Genomic DNA, 13173 nt, shown 5'->3' with positions numbered 1-13173 from the left:
GACAAATAAGGGGGAGGTTGAGATGGAGAAGTACAGCCTGGAAGCCTCTCACTCTCAAATTTGCTGAATTCCTAAAATTTTTCCTAAAATTTGCAGGCTATTTCCAGAAGGAAAGTTTGCCTTCTCCATTCCTAAATCCTCAGAGCAATCCATCAGACTACTCAAAGAGGTGACAACGATGGAAGAGCAAATGCTCCTATTATGCCACCAAACGGACTTTGCTCAGAAGACAAACTTTTGTCATGAAACAGTGGCAGGAAAGTTAATGTTTTACCTGTTTTAGGTCTCCTGACAGAACTCAAAATAACAGTTCAACTCCGCTCCACAGCAGTGAAAAAAATAAGTCACTGTCAAGAGTCTCTTACCACTGTACACTTCCACAAGCTACCACAGCTTCAAAACTAAATTATTCAGAAGAGTTAACGAGAACTTTTATGGCTACTAACTCAAATTGCTGCAACACAGCAGCAAAAATCACAGCAAAAGAACAAATGTTTGGGGGGAGGGGGGAATGGGGGACAACACGGACAGAATAAGGGGGTTTAACACTTTAGATCAGTATAACATTTAATAACCCGGCCAATTAAGGTATATAGGAGGAAGGAGTCATTTTCTCTCAAAAGTTACCAGGGTGTAAATCCAAAAGTCACTCAACATAGCATTAAAAATGTAGGTACTACTTCCAGAACATCCAAGATTTCACAAAATTATTCTATTTTACCCTTATATTTACCAGCTATTTGGAAAGACAAGCCAAAACATTCCAAGACATGAGGCTGAGTTGTTTCTTCAAAGCCTGTACAGTCCCCTTATGCACAGCAGTATTAACAATGAAGAAAGAATTCAACCGATACAGCCTAACTTTGGTATGCCCAGGCTAGAAGGCATATTCCAAACCCCACAACAGGCAGTTTTACCACTTTTGAAGGTGTTTTCTATTGTATGCCTACCTGCTTGAGCAGGTTCACACCTTGCACCCTTCAACAGTCAGGTTTCACCGTCGCAGCTTTGTCAATTAGGAAATCAGGAGGCAAACCTGAAATGAGAAGAATATGCATTGAAGCATCTTTGTATGTACATTGCTGTACTTACTGCCAACAACGACCAACAGAAGCCTAGCTTCCTTAAGCTATCATCCAGTGCCGTACCCACACTGTTCTTTGTATCTTAAGTATTTCAACAGAGCACATACATTGCAAAAGTTCTTTGCCCACTTCACCATGAATACTTTCATGTACTTTTATGAAGAACATAGTTTTTAAAGCGTTTTTTCAAGCTTTCAGAATTTTAAGTCTGCTTATTCCTTCCTTTCTTCTTCCACCTCCCATGCCTCCCATCCCATCTCCTGTTATATACATACTAATTGCTGTCATTACATCTGTACAGCCGTACTGAAGTAAGTTCTCTCAGCTCATTTGTACGGTCTTACTGGATTCGGGACTAAGGATTTTCCCATATTGTTAAAGAGAATCCACAAGCCAAGAGAAACAATTGTTTTCCTGACAAATTCATCCATCAGCATATCGCCGTCTTCAAAGGGTGCCACCAGTCCACTGTGAGCTGTTTTGACAGGTCTACAATTACATTTCAGTATCCTTCCATGCACTGTTAGAGGGGTATAAGTTTTAAAAAAGAAAACAACAGTAAACATAACCTCATAAATTACTCCATGTTATTAAATCTCTGATCTAACAGCAAGAATGTAATTTACTTTCTGTTCAACCATAAAATAAACTTGTTTAAAGCTATTAATTTCTTCTGTTTAACTCACTGAAAAAAGGTTTCAAGGCTACTCGAAGATTATACTTTCTCTGAAACAGCGATTAAGTCCTATTCTCACCCAAGAGGGAAGGTGATATTGCAAGGTTTACTGTTTTCTAAATCATGCTTACCAATGTTTGAAAACAAAGACAATTAAGAACACCACACCACAGACTTTTTATTTTTACTATTGTCACGTATCCATCTAAACATCCATGAAAGAGTGAAATCTTGACTTTTACCTTACAAAGACCTTTGACATTCCACCTTTCAGAGTGGCTACCAGAAAAAAAATATTGCCATAACCATTTTTTTTCTTGTTTTGTGATAATGGGGTTTGTTTTGGTTTTTACCTATGCCCCCAACATTACCACAAAATTTTGATACAATCTGCTGCACACAGGTGTCATCCAGATCAAAAGTTGGCTGAATTCTCATTTGTAGGATACTGTTCTCATATTTAGAGCACTACTACAAAAAAAATGAACCAAGACAACACACAACAAGCAGTAACAGCTAACCTTTCTTCCAGATATGGAAAGGAAAGTAGGAAACGTGCTCAACGCTCTCTGCTGAAGCAGAAATCATAGTCCAGGAGTTTCTTATTCCAGAACACTGTAAAGAACATTTCTATATGCCAAGACATGGGTCAAACGAAGAACATTTCTAGTTTTCACAATGCCTTTTTCCAGGAATTTTTCTCCTATTTCCAACTGGCCTGTATTACTTTATGACTGTCTCTTTCCATCTTCCACTCTTTTTTTTCTGAAGTCTTTCAAGCAGTACTCATTATTTCAGACCTTTCACAGATGTTAAAGCAGAACAGAACCACCACGGCCCTGTACAGAAAAGCCACCTGACAAAATGTTAAGCTGGTATCACTCCATCTCAAGCATGTCATCAAGGATTGCTGTACCCTGCACATAGCACCACAATTCACGAGCTTAGAGAGAAAAACACAGCAGGTATGTCCCTACCAAAAGAAACAGTTTCTTTGTCTTCATATCTGTCTATAATAGACTGAGCATAAACACTAAGAACATTTGGAAACAAGTGAAATTGTTTATGTACATACCTTACAAGTGTGCACAGGGCTGTAAAACTCATTAGTTTCATTTTATTACACAGCGTTTACAAAACATTAACTTGCAAATATTACATATTTTGTAAAAGCATTTGTAGAAAACACTATATAAACTGCCATAGGAAAACAAAAATTTACTTGTTCCTTTCTGGCCAGCTTATTTTGCTGCAAGATCCAGAGCAAACAAGATAGCACCTCATTAGAGAAAACATTTCTGCCTGAGCATCTTGTCATTCATTTAGTGTTCGCTAGCACAAACATTCAGTTTGGGAGAAACAGCTGAACTGCTATTTGCTCACAACAGCCTTCATTATCAGGGAACAAAAAAAAAAAATTCTCCTTCAGCCAGCTCTATAATTTATAATCCTGAGCTCCAAAACCCAAACAAGATTAGTTAATTCTACAAAAAAAAAAAAAAAACCAGAACTACAAAATGTCTTACAGTGTACTCTGTATAATAAAGCAACAGCAATCACTACAAAAACACATTTTTAAAAAGAAAGTCACAGAACTACATAGTAGAAAAACAGTTTCATTTTCCACACAACAAGCTTTTTAACATCTGGATAAGATACCTGAAAGGCTTACATCAATTTAAACTGTGGCAACCTTTGTCCTAGCCAACAAACTGCTTCTTTACAACTTAAAACCCCAGAAGATAAAAATTATTTGTTGCTGACTGACCCTAAATCCCAATTCATATGCTACGGAGATATCAAAGATACTGGAAAGCACTGACAGAAGTGTCAGCACTGTGTTCTTTTCGAAAGCGCTGAAAATAAGAAATTAGCTATTTATAAACTTAACCTTTATAACCTGTTATAAACAGGCCTAGCAGAGGCAGAAAATCTGATCAAGCAATTAAAAATCCAGTCCTATACATGATCTTGTAATTTACAGCCCTGTAAAAATCACAACTTCTGTGCATTTTAATTCATCTGCCTCCCAGGGAAGCAGAGGAGGTAAGTGGCACCTGCAGATATGTCCCAAGACTTGGGTAATAGCACTGTTAAGAACTGCCAAATATTAGTGAAGATACAATGACAAACTACAGGAAATAAAAAGTGTCAAATAAAATGCAACAGTAACTAACAACCTTCAGCATCTTTTAAATTAATTTCAGAACAATCTTGTTTTAACTTAACTATCTACCTACAGAATAAGTTTCACTATGTCCAACACCAAATTACTTGGTGAACATCGAGTAACACTGATATGAACAAGTTGGTTAAATAAGCCAAACATGAACTACTGGACTCATGTAAAAACACATAAAATTATAATAAGTATGGTCCTCAGTATTTTCTCTTGCACTCGGGCTCAATATACTTAGGAAAAGCAGCCCGACACCAGTGTCAAATCAGAGCAATCTTTGTTTACTAGACATATACCTGGCAAAAAATAGAAGAGCTATTCATTTTTTTTATTATTTTCTGCAGCAAGTGCCCCAAAAAGCTATTTTTCATACTGCGCATTAATTCCCTGGAAGGACGTGCAGTCCAAGCAGCACCTTGCACTTGCTGAGACTGCTGCAGGGATGGCAGCACGCTGGCAGCCAGAGAACGCCCTGGAACCCACCTCCCTTCAACCCAACCGCAATTAGCACAAAGACACACGATACCTGCTCTTTCCTTGCGGCTCCCAGACCTATCAGTTCTATCAAAGAGCAAATCAAAATAATGACAATAGCAGTTGGACAATCATGAATCCCTACATTAGATTAAAACATGAAAATAACATTCCTAAATCAGTTAAGTCTGACAACCATCAATATACCTAAGAACTAAAGCTCCTCTTCTAAAAGAGCAGTCCAGAAGCACAGCAAATTAACCTTGCTATGCACGACAGCTACGTAAAATCTGTTTCCCAGTGTGGTGGGGCTGCATGGCAAGATTTTGGTAGCAGGGGTGGCTACAGGGGTGGCTTCTGTGAGAAGATGCCAGAAGCTTCCCCCATGCCCAATGGAGCCAATACCAGCCAGCTCCAAGACAGACCAGCCACTGGCCAAGGCTGAGCCCATCAGCAACACTGGCAGCACCTTTGTGATAGCGTATTAAGAAGGGAAAAAAAAAAAAATATCTGTGCCAGCAGAAGAGAGGAACGAGACAGAGAGAGCAACAACACTGCAGACACCAAGGTCAGTGCAGAAGGAGGGCAGGAGGTGCTCCAGGCACTGGAGCAGAGATTCCCCAGCAGCCCATGGTGACATGCTGTGTCCCTAAGCCCGTGGAGGTTCATGGTGGAACAGATCCCCACCTGCAGCCCAAGGAACACCCCACGCCAGCGCAGGGGGATGCCTGAAGGAGGCTGTGACCCTGTGGGAAGCCCGTGCTGAAGCTGGTTTGCTGGCAGGACTTGTGACCCCAAGGAGGACCCACACTTGGAGCAGTGTGTGAAGAACTGCAGCCCATGGGAAGGACTCATGTTGGAGAAGTTCATGGAGGACTGTTTCCCATGGGAGGGACCCCACACTGGAGCTGGGGAAGAGCATGAGGAGGAAGGAGTGGCAGAAACAATATGTGATAAACTGACCATAACCCCCATTCCCCTGTGCCACTTGTGGGGAGGTAGAGAAATCAGGAATTAAATTAAACCTGGGAAGAAGGGAGGTGTGGAGGGAAGGTGGGGTTTTTTTCTGATTTTAATGGTAATAAACGAAATTCATTTCCCCCAGTCAAGTCTGTTTTGCCCATGATGGTAACTGCTGAGTGACCTCCCTGTCCTTACCTCGACCCACAAAGGCTTTTGTGTTTTCTCTCCCCTGTCAGGTTGAGGAGGGGAGTGATAACAGTGGCTTTGGTGGGCCACCTGGCATTCAGCCAGGGTCAAACGACCACACCCAGCAAGCTTTTTACTGCAGCTGCACAGGATTTTGCTATCAAGTGGAAAAAAAGTTGCAGCTATCCACATGTCTGAGCACACTGGAAGTGCCAGCAGTAATGTACAAAGTACAGAAAGCAGACGCTGGCTTAGCTAGCTCAGAAATCAAAGTCTAATAATCTCACTTTTACTTGATTCTTCCTTTTCAAGCTAAGGTTTGGTCTTGCACCAAAAATTAAGTACGCTCTTGATGTCAACAGGGCACTTAAGAGGAAGAAAAAAGAGCCACCTGCATAGGTCCCACTGCCAGCCTGGTGGCCTGCAAATTAAAATTCTCTTTCTAATCACGCAGTTCCAGTTTCATTAGCGTAACAAAATGCAGAACAATTCCTCTTTCTAGATCAAGTATCCCGTGTATGTTTTCAGGAGATTAATGACACAAGTTAAAGTAAAGCCTACAACTACACCTACCAACCTCCTCAACAAATTTTTTTCCTGGATAGCACTGCTAAAAACAAAAACAAGAAAAAACCCAAACCAAAACACTGTGTTCTATTTTACTACATGCCAAACACGGTTTGAGGGGAAAAAAAAGTTCAGATTATTCTGTCATAGCAAGAGAAGCACTAGTTTCTCAACAACAGTTCCAATTTCTCTCTAGTCTATATGCTTTCAAAACTAAGATTTTCTTTCAAGCGTGTTTGTGTTTTCACACAATTAAACCAATCCCTAAATAAGTTTAATATTGAGCTCCAGCCCTGGTTTCAAATAATTAGAAGCAGGTTCTACAGAATGGTTGGCAGACTATTTACAGGTTCTTCTAAAAATAATTGATTCTACAGATCGCAGTGCTGAACAGTCTCTTTCAAAATAATTTGACCAGCTATAAACACCAATAACTGACTTCAATTATGACACTAGTTACTTGACAAAAAATATGCTATATATCTTTGAGCTGAAAAAGTCTTATTTTGTCATTCAGACAGTTTAGTGAACAGGGACCCTCAAAGAAAACAAATTCAAGAAAAAGCTGATTAGAAATCTGGATGTTTTTGTTACAGAAGTCAGGCAGTTGGATCTTCTGTTAAATACAGAATAGAACCATCCATAATATAGAAGAAAAAAAGAGGAAAACCTATTTCATCAGCTTTTTGCTTCCAAACTTATACAGCCTGGGAACAGACATGCAGAAATTTCAGGTATTTCTCAAAACTAATGGCTTCCTCACAGTGCAACCCTACTATTTTGAGCAGTTTTCGAAAGTGAACCCTTGGATCCTTGTGCCTGTAGTTTCAGGACCCCCAAGAGAAGCAAGAAATTATCCAATTTATGTAAGAAAACTATTCAAAAATCAGTTAACCAAAGAATTTAAACTTGTGCGTAATTGAAGTTATTGTACTACTCCCCACATTGCAATGGAAGAATAAACTGTGACCTCCAGTGAAGTTTTCAACCCTTTCGGGTCACTGCAGTCTAGAAACCAGCAGATTCTGCACACCAGCATTTCCTTCATTAGTGACCACAATGCATTTATAAAAATGTGAAAGTTATGCTTCCAAAGAAATAGCAAGTCATGTAAAAAACAACTGAATCTGAGGCTCTTTGGAATATCTTCTGAAATACACAATATAGTTACAGCCAAAATTGAGTCTGTCCTAAAGGCTTACTCTCTTCACACACTTAACCTATGAAAATACAAGCACCAGCAACTTTAATTTGTAATCTGCAAAAATCAAACCATTCACATATTTATTCTCAAGCCAGCACCTAATTTATCTCTACCTTTAACCTGAATCTCGTTACCTCAGGGGAAAACAAGGAAAAATATTTCCATGACTTGGTGTAACATTAAAGGTTCTTTAAAAAATATACAAGAACATGGAGCTATTGTAAGCACAAGCCATCAGGAACAGGCTACCCCTACACTCTGCTAGGTTATGGAACAGAGGTAAGTAAATGCCTGTCCACAGAAATTTTGTACGTATGGAATAAGGTTATTCAAACAGTTTTCAGCGCTGTATTTACATACCTTGTATAAGTCTCCCATCAATTATGTTTCTGAATACTGTTTTGTTAGAAGCGATTGAGGTCTCACCTAAGTAAAAAAGGGAAAACAAAATTTAAACCAATCATGATACTGGCAAATCCTCACATTTTACAAGCATAGGAAAGGATTCCGATTTTAGCCATTCATCCCAGCACCATTTCCCAGTTAAAAAAAAAAAAAAAAAAAAAAGAGGCTGACAAATTTACTTAACCTAATCGGATAGTGCATACACAGATCTTTAACTCAAGAAACCAATCGCATCCACAGCCCTACAGGACCAATTAACTGTAATAATTTACACAGATACACAGGGCCTGAAATAATAAGGTACACAATACCCACAAGGTATCATGTGTACAGCCCTCTGTTAAGGTACAAGTTAACATCATTAATACTGAGCCTAATTCCCTTGAGAACAGAATTTCCGCTTATCATGCCCCACACCCTCCAAGCCATCACCTTTTGTGCTCTCAGAGCAGAGGCACCTATGAGGTTACTTGCCAAGCTTTCCTTTCTTCCTTTCACTCAACCAAAGGTAAAAGTGAACTGCAGGCAGCAGTGGGAAGGACATACACAGACTAGCTGTGCAAGCTGCAGCACCCCTCACGTTACAGCAGGGTCTTTTTTGGGTCTTGTACAGCTACCTTACACCGTAAATCATGACAGGCTAAAAATGGCCAGATGACAAATTTGGAGATGAAACTATGAGCAGTCCATTCGCTCTTGTTTCAAAGGAGCAGTAGCCACAAGCCGGACTTTGCAGAGGCCTCCTTCTCATGCAACAGGGGAGAAACATATAAAGTATTTTCATATGTGACAGGAAAAAAGAACGCTGACAGAAAACTCTGCCTGGGATAGGAAACAACACCCCCACCCCCTGCAAGGATCCAGTGCTCCTGCAATGAGGCTGAGTGTCATCTCTGTGTGCCATTAATTTATTATTTTTTTTAATGGACACGACAGCTTCCGGGTTACCATGGAGTGAAACAGTGCAAACACAATTCTCAGCTGGCACGAAATGTAATCCCATGATTTTACTATTCATAGCTCTGACATGACAACGCTAAATTAAGCAGAAACTCTTCTCCAGCCTAATAGCAGTGACTACCTCAACCATTTAGCCTCTGTTTTACTGTGAAGAGGGGAAGGATATTTTCCTTTATGGTAAGAAAGACTCCAGACCTACAAACCCAGCCTGCCACCCAGAAACAAAATGGCACCTACTTGTTCCCAGACACCACTTTGGCATGACTCCAGCATGAACAGAGAAGACAAGATGAGCTCTTGTGCTACATCTAACAACTTCTCCTCATCTTGGGACCGATTACAGAAACCCACAAAGCAGTTTTAAGCCATGCTCCCAGGCTTGCCCAGCAGCAAGCATCTGCTGAAGAGCCTACCAGTACAGGAACAGGGGTCAGCTCAAAGCACAAATACAAGGCACAGGACACACAAGGCAAACCAGCACAACCCCATCTCCTACCATTAGCTGTTGACACAGCCTTGCAGGATTACCTTACACAAGCTCCCCCAGGGATCCAGAAGAGCTTTTGCAATTAACACCACCGTTCCTCTCTCTTTCAATGCCTGTGGCCTAAACTATATGGCTAAATAGCAAAAATCCTGCCACGCAGAGGAACTCTCTGTACTAGCGTAATTCAGAGGAAACCATATGACCCAAAAACCACGTTACTGTACTGGCACATGCAGCCACCAAACACAGCTCAGTATATTGTGAACTTTTCCACATATGGAAAAAAGTTCGTGGGCTATATAGCTGCTTAAACAATTAAGAAGTTCCGACATGGCAAACTGTCATTTTGCAAAGAGAAAGTCAAGATTCTGGCAAAACTGTACTATCCTTTTAGGGAGCTAGTGATACAACCACAAAGGGAACAGTTTTACAATGAAAAGCATCCTCAGGATGTGCACAGCACTTCCTAGGTCTCCCAAAGCAATATTTGTCTTACAGAAGAGAAAGTGGGAGCAAATAATAATAAAAAAAACTATGAGAAAGTGGGAGCAAATAATAATAATAAAAAACCCCTATTACATCTGCTGACTTGCATGGATTGTCACCTATTTTATACATGTAATGTTTTTGTTTTCTAACAGTAATAACCACGTCAGAAGGTGTTCACCAGCTTTTCTGTAGCATGCCAATCTCAAAAGCTTCAGCTATGAACCCAGGCCTGGCTTAACACAACATTTTCTTTAAAAAATTCCTGGCTTAAAAAGGTGGAGAAACCAGCAGACAGCTAAATTATATTATAACTCTAATAACAGAATACTCATTTAATTTACAATATACATAATAGAACTTTGCTTTCATGAAAACAGAACTGTAAGTTAAGGCCGGGGGCACACTGCAGCTCTGAAATCACAGCAGACAGGGAAACCTCTTTCCAGACAGTACCTACTAAAGCAGTAAGAACAGAACTATACTTTTCAGATACAGAGCTTACAGAGAGATGTGGAATTAGCAAGGCACCTCAAAAAGATACCAGACGGACTGTGCTACAGATGCCTCCTTACCATGGGCAGGTTGTTCCTTTACAGTAAACTGGCAGGTAGAAGGTTTCCCCTTTTGATCCCTGGACAAAGAAGGATGTAAAGACGCGGGCATTTGAGTCAGCAGGCAGCAAGGCCTTCTGTACCCTTGCCGATGACAGCATGCTGCCCCTGCGCCTTCCTCCCTCCCACCGGCAGGAGCCCCACCTGAAGGGGAACAGTGCAACGCTGCAGCCAACTGTTCAGACTCCAGAACTCTGCAGGCTCCCTGTGCTGAGATCGTACAATTTGCAGACCACACCGTCTCACATGTAGTCAACACTAATTTTGAGAAGACATCTCAGGACACCAAGGCCTATCTGCTGGAGTACCGACTTGGGAGCAACATTTATAACCAGCAATGTCAGCTTCTTAAGGACTTAAGAGAGAACTCCTAACGTTGACTTCTACATGTCCCTCCTTGTTCCTGCTGAACTAGGAACAAGTATTTCACAGTAGGGAGGATGCAAAACAAAAACATATAGCAGGATACAGAGAAAAATCAGATGTAATCACAAGGCCCTAGACTCTACATAGGATCCTATGTCACAAAAAAATACATTGTAGATAGCTCTCTACAATAACTGCTTTATTTTATCCTCTTACCTGCTGTTAGATTATGAACTGCATTGGTAGTTGCACAAAGTCAGCTATTTCCTTACTCTGTGCTGGACATCTGCAAGGTGTCAGAACAAGTATACAGAACTACTACACGCTCCAGGAGAAGGCACTCTTATGTCTAAATATTCCTTTTTTCTGCCTCCACTATATGCTCCCTTAAAGGCAATCTGAGAGGCTACACTTCAAAACACATTTTGAAATTAATGGAAATCGGGTTATGCAATACAAACCCAAAGAACAGATATCCTCTTCAGCCACAGCACTTGAGGGCAGCGTCCACACAAAAGGCACATCAAAAACACACCTAAAACATCACATTGGTCTTACTGTAAACACTGACGTAACTACCTGCCTTTGCTATGAGTGGGAAGCCATACTGCAAGAGTCCTTTGCAGAGAATAACTGGATGATTTAATTGTCTGTGCTCCTTGGAAAGAGCATCCTGAAATTGTCCATTTACTGATGTGACCCTGCAGCCTCTTACACACGTGCTCTGTGCTGATGCTGCTGCAGAAGCAGCAGATAAAGGCTCCTCTCCTTCCACCTATCAGCTATAAGACAGCCCATAACGTTTTCCAAGCACTTTTATGTATTGTTTATTTCAATGAACAAATTTGTTCTTATGCCACAGCATCAGTGCATCACTGTATAGACACACCTATACAGCATACCCACACGAGTTCCCCACCTGACAAGCCCCCAGGAAACGCTGTTGCACACAACCCACCACCCACTCCACCTCTATAGAGTCCTCAACACACACGAGCAAACAGAAGTTAACCTGCACCTCCCAAGGCTTCTACGCACAGTACTTATTCCAAACTTACCGTGTCACCTTCTGGCACATAAACACAATCGGAAAGACAATCAAGAGGAAACTACGGTGACAATTACCTCGTGGAGTGGAGACTTTGAAATATATTTATAGAAACCTCAAACACAATGTCTCCAGAACAACAAACCCTTATCAGCCTGGTGAAAACTAAGATGCAGGGCTCGGACGCGCCTCCGTGCCACTGCAAAGCCCATTCCACCGCATCATTTGAGGCTCTACTAAACTTCACTCTTACACAATAAGATGCGAGCAAGGAAAGCGAAGGACGGCAAAGCACACCGTGCTAAGCGCCGGTGCGTGAGCCCTGTGACAGCTAAACGTTACCGGGGGTTCAACCCCAGCTCACGGGGTCACGGCTGCGGCCGGGACGTGTCGCTACCTCTGCAAGCTGCCGCTCCCCCCAGCCCCGGGGGCCCAGCGCCCCCACCGCCTCCCCCGGAACAGAGGCGGCTCTCCCGAGCCACAGCGGGCATGCGGTACCCCGGACACCGCCGGTGACCCTGGCAAAGGGAGGAAACCTCCGCGGACAGGCCAAGGGCCCGAATAGGGGCGGAACCTCTGGGCACGGGGCCCAGAGGCCCAGGCGAAGGACGGGGATCTCCGGGAATAGGCTAGGCCGAGAAACGGGGGATGCCTCCGCGGGGCCAGGCCGGGCCGGAGCGGGACAAGGGCAGCCTCCGGGGACAGGCCCGGGCTGGCCCCAACGACGCGAGGAGGCGACGCGAGGCCTGGCACGGTCCGGCCCGGCCCAGCCACGAGGCCCCACTCGAGGCCCGGCAGCGCCGCGCTCCAGCCTCACCCAGGGGGGCAGAGGGGCCGCGCCTAGCACGTGGCGGCCGCCGGGGGGCGGGGGGGGGCACCGCACAGGCCCAGGATGGAGGGGGACAAAACCCAGCCAGGGCGGGCGGCGCGGCCGCGGAGGACCCTCGGTGCGAGTCAAGAGGAGGGAAGAGGAAGAGAAGCGGCCAGTAACGAAGAGCAGGGCCGAGCCCCACCGCACCGGGCCTACCCGCACTCACCGAACCCCTCTCCGCCCGCGGCCTCCTCAGCAGCCAGGCGCCTCCACCTCCTCCTCACGCACTTCCGCTTCGCGCCCGCCCGCTCCCCGCCCGCGGGGGCTGCCGGGAGCCGCAGTCCGGCCCCCACCCGCGCTCATTGGCCGGCCGCGCCGGGCGGACTACAGCTCCCAGCGGACTCTGCGCGGAGCGCTACGTCACTTCTGCCCTCTCCCCTGCCCGCCCCTCGCGCCACGGAGAGGGCGGGGCTTCCGGCGGGAGGGGCAGGGTGGTGGCAGGGAAATGGCGGCGAGCGCTGGCAGGGCTGCGGGCTGCCGGTCGCCTGTAGGCTGAGCCTTCTCCCGCCCCGTCTGAGCTCACGCGTGCCTCCCCCGCCGCGGGAGGGGGGCGACCACGCAGAGCAGCTGGTCGCTGGAGGGGTCGTGCGGGCGCCCGCCCG

The 13173-nt window shown here is 44.0% G+C and overlaps 1 protein-coding gene across 8 annotated transcripts in view; it reads right to left on the bottom strand.

Annotated features, from left to right (window-relative positions):
* The window catches only part of THRAP3 (thyroid hormone receptor associated protein 3), a 35328-nt gene extending 22513 nt beyond the window's left edge, over positions 1 to 12815 (bottom strand). For 5 of the 8 annotated variants that reach the window (XM_037378799.1, XM_037378800.1, XM_037378801.1 and 2 more), the window contains exons 1-3: positions 12738 to 12815; positions 7695 to 7760; positions 951 to 1036 (exon numbers count right to left, since the gene is read on the bottom strand). The gene's annotated coding sequence lies outside the window, so the exon portion shown is untranslated. Of the gene's footprint in view, positions 1 to 950; positions 1037 to 1360; positions 1383 to 1429; positions 2964 to 7694; positions 7761 to 12737 lie in introns of those variants that run through there. The other 3 variants (XM_037378805.1, XM_037378803.1, XM_037378802.1) reach the window with 3 other exon arrangements.
* Between the last annotated feature and the right edge of the window lie 358 nt (positions 12816 to 13173).

Source organism: Falco rusticolus, chromosome 3, assembly GCF_015220075.1.
Source record: "Falco rusticolus isolate bFalRus1 chromosome 3, bFalRus1.pri, whole genome shotgun sequence".
NCBI lineage: Eukaryota > Metazoa > Chordata > Aves > Falconiformes > Falconidae > Falco > Falco rusticolus.
The sequence above is the reverse complement of the archived record's forward strand: the minus strand, read 5'-3'. Positions and strand labels throughout refer to the sequence as shown.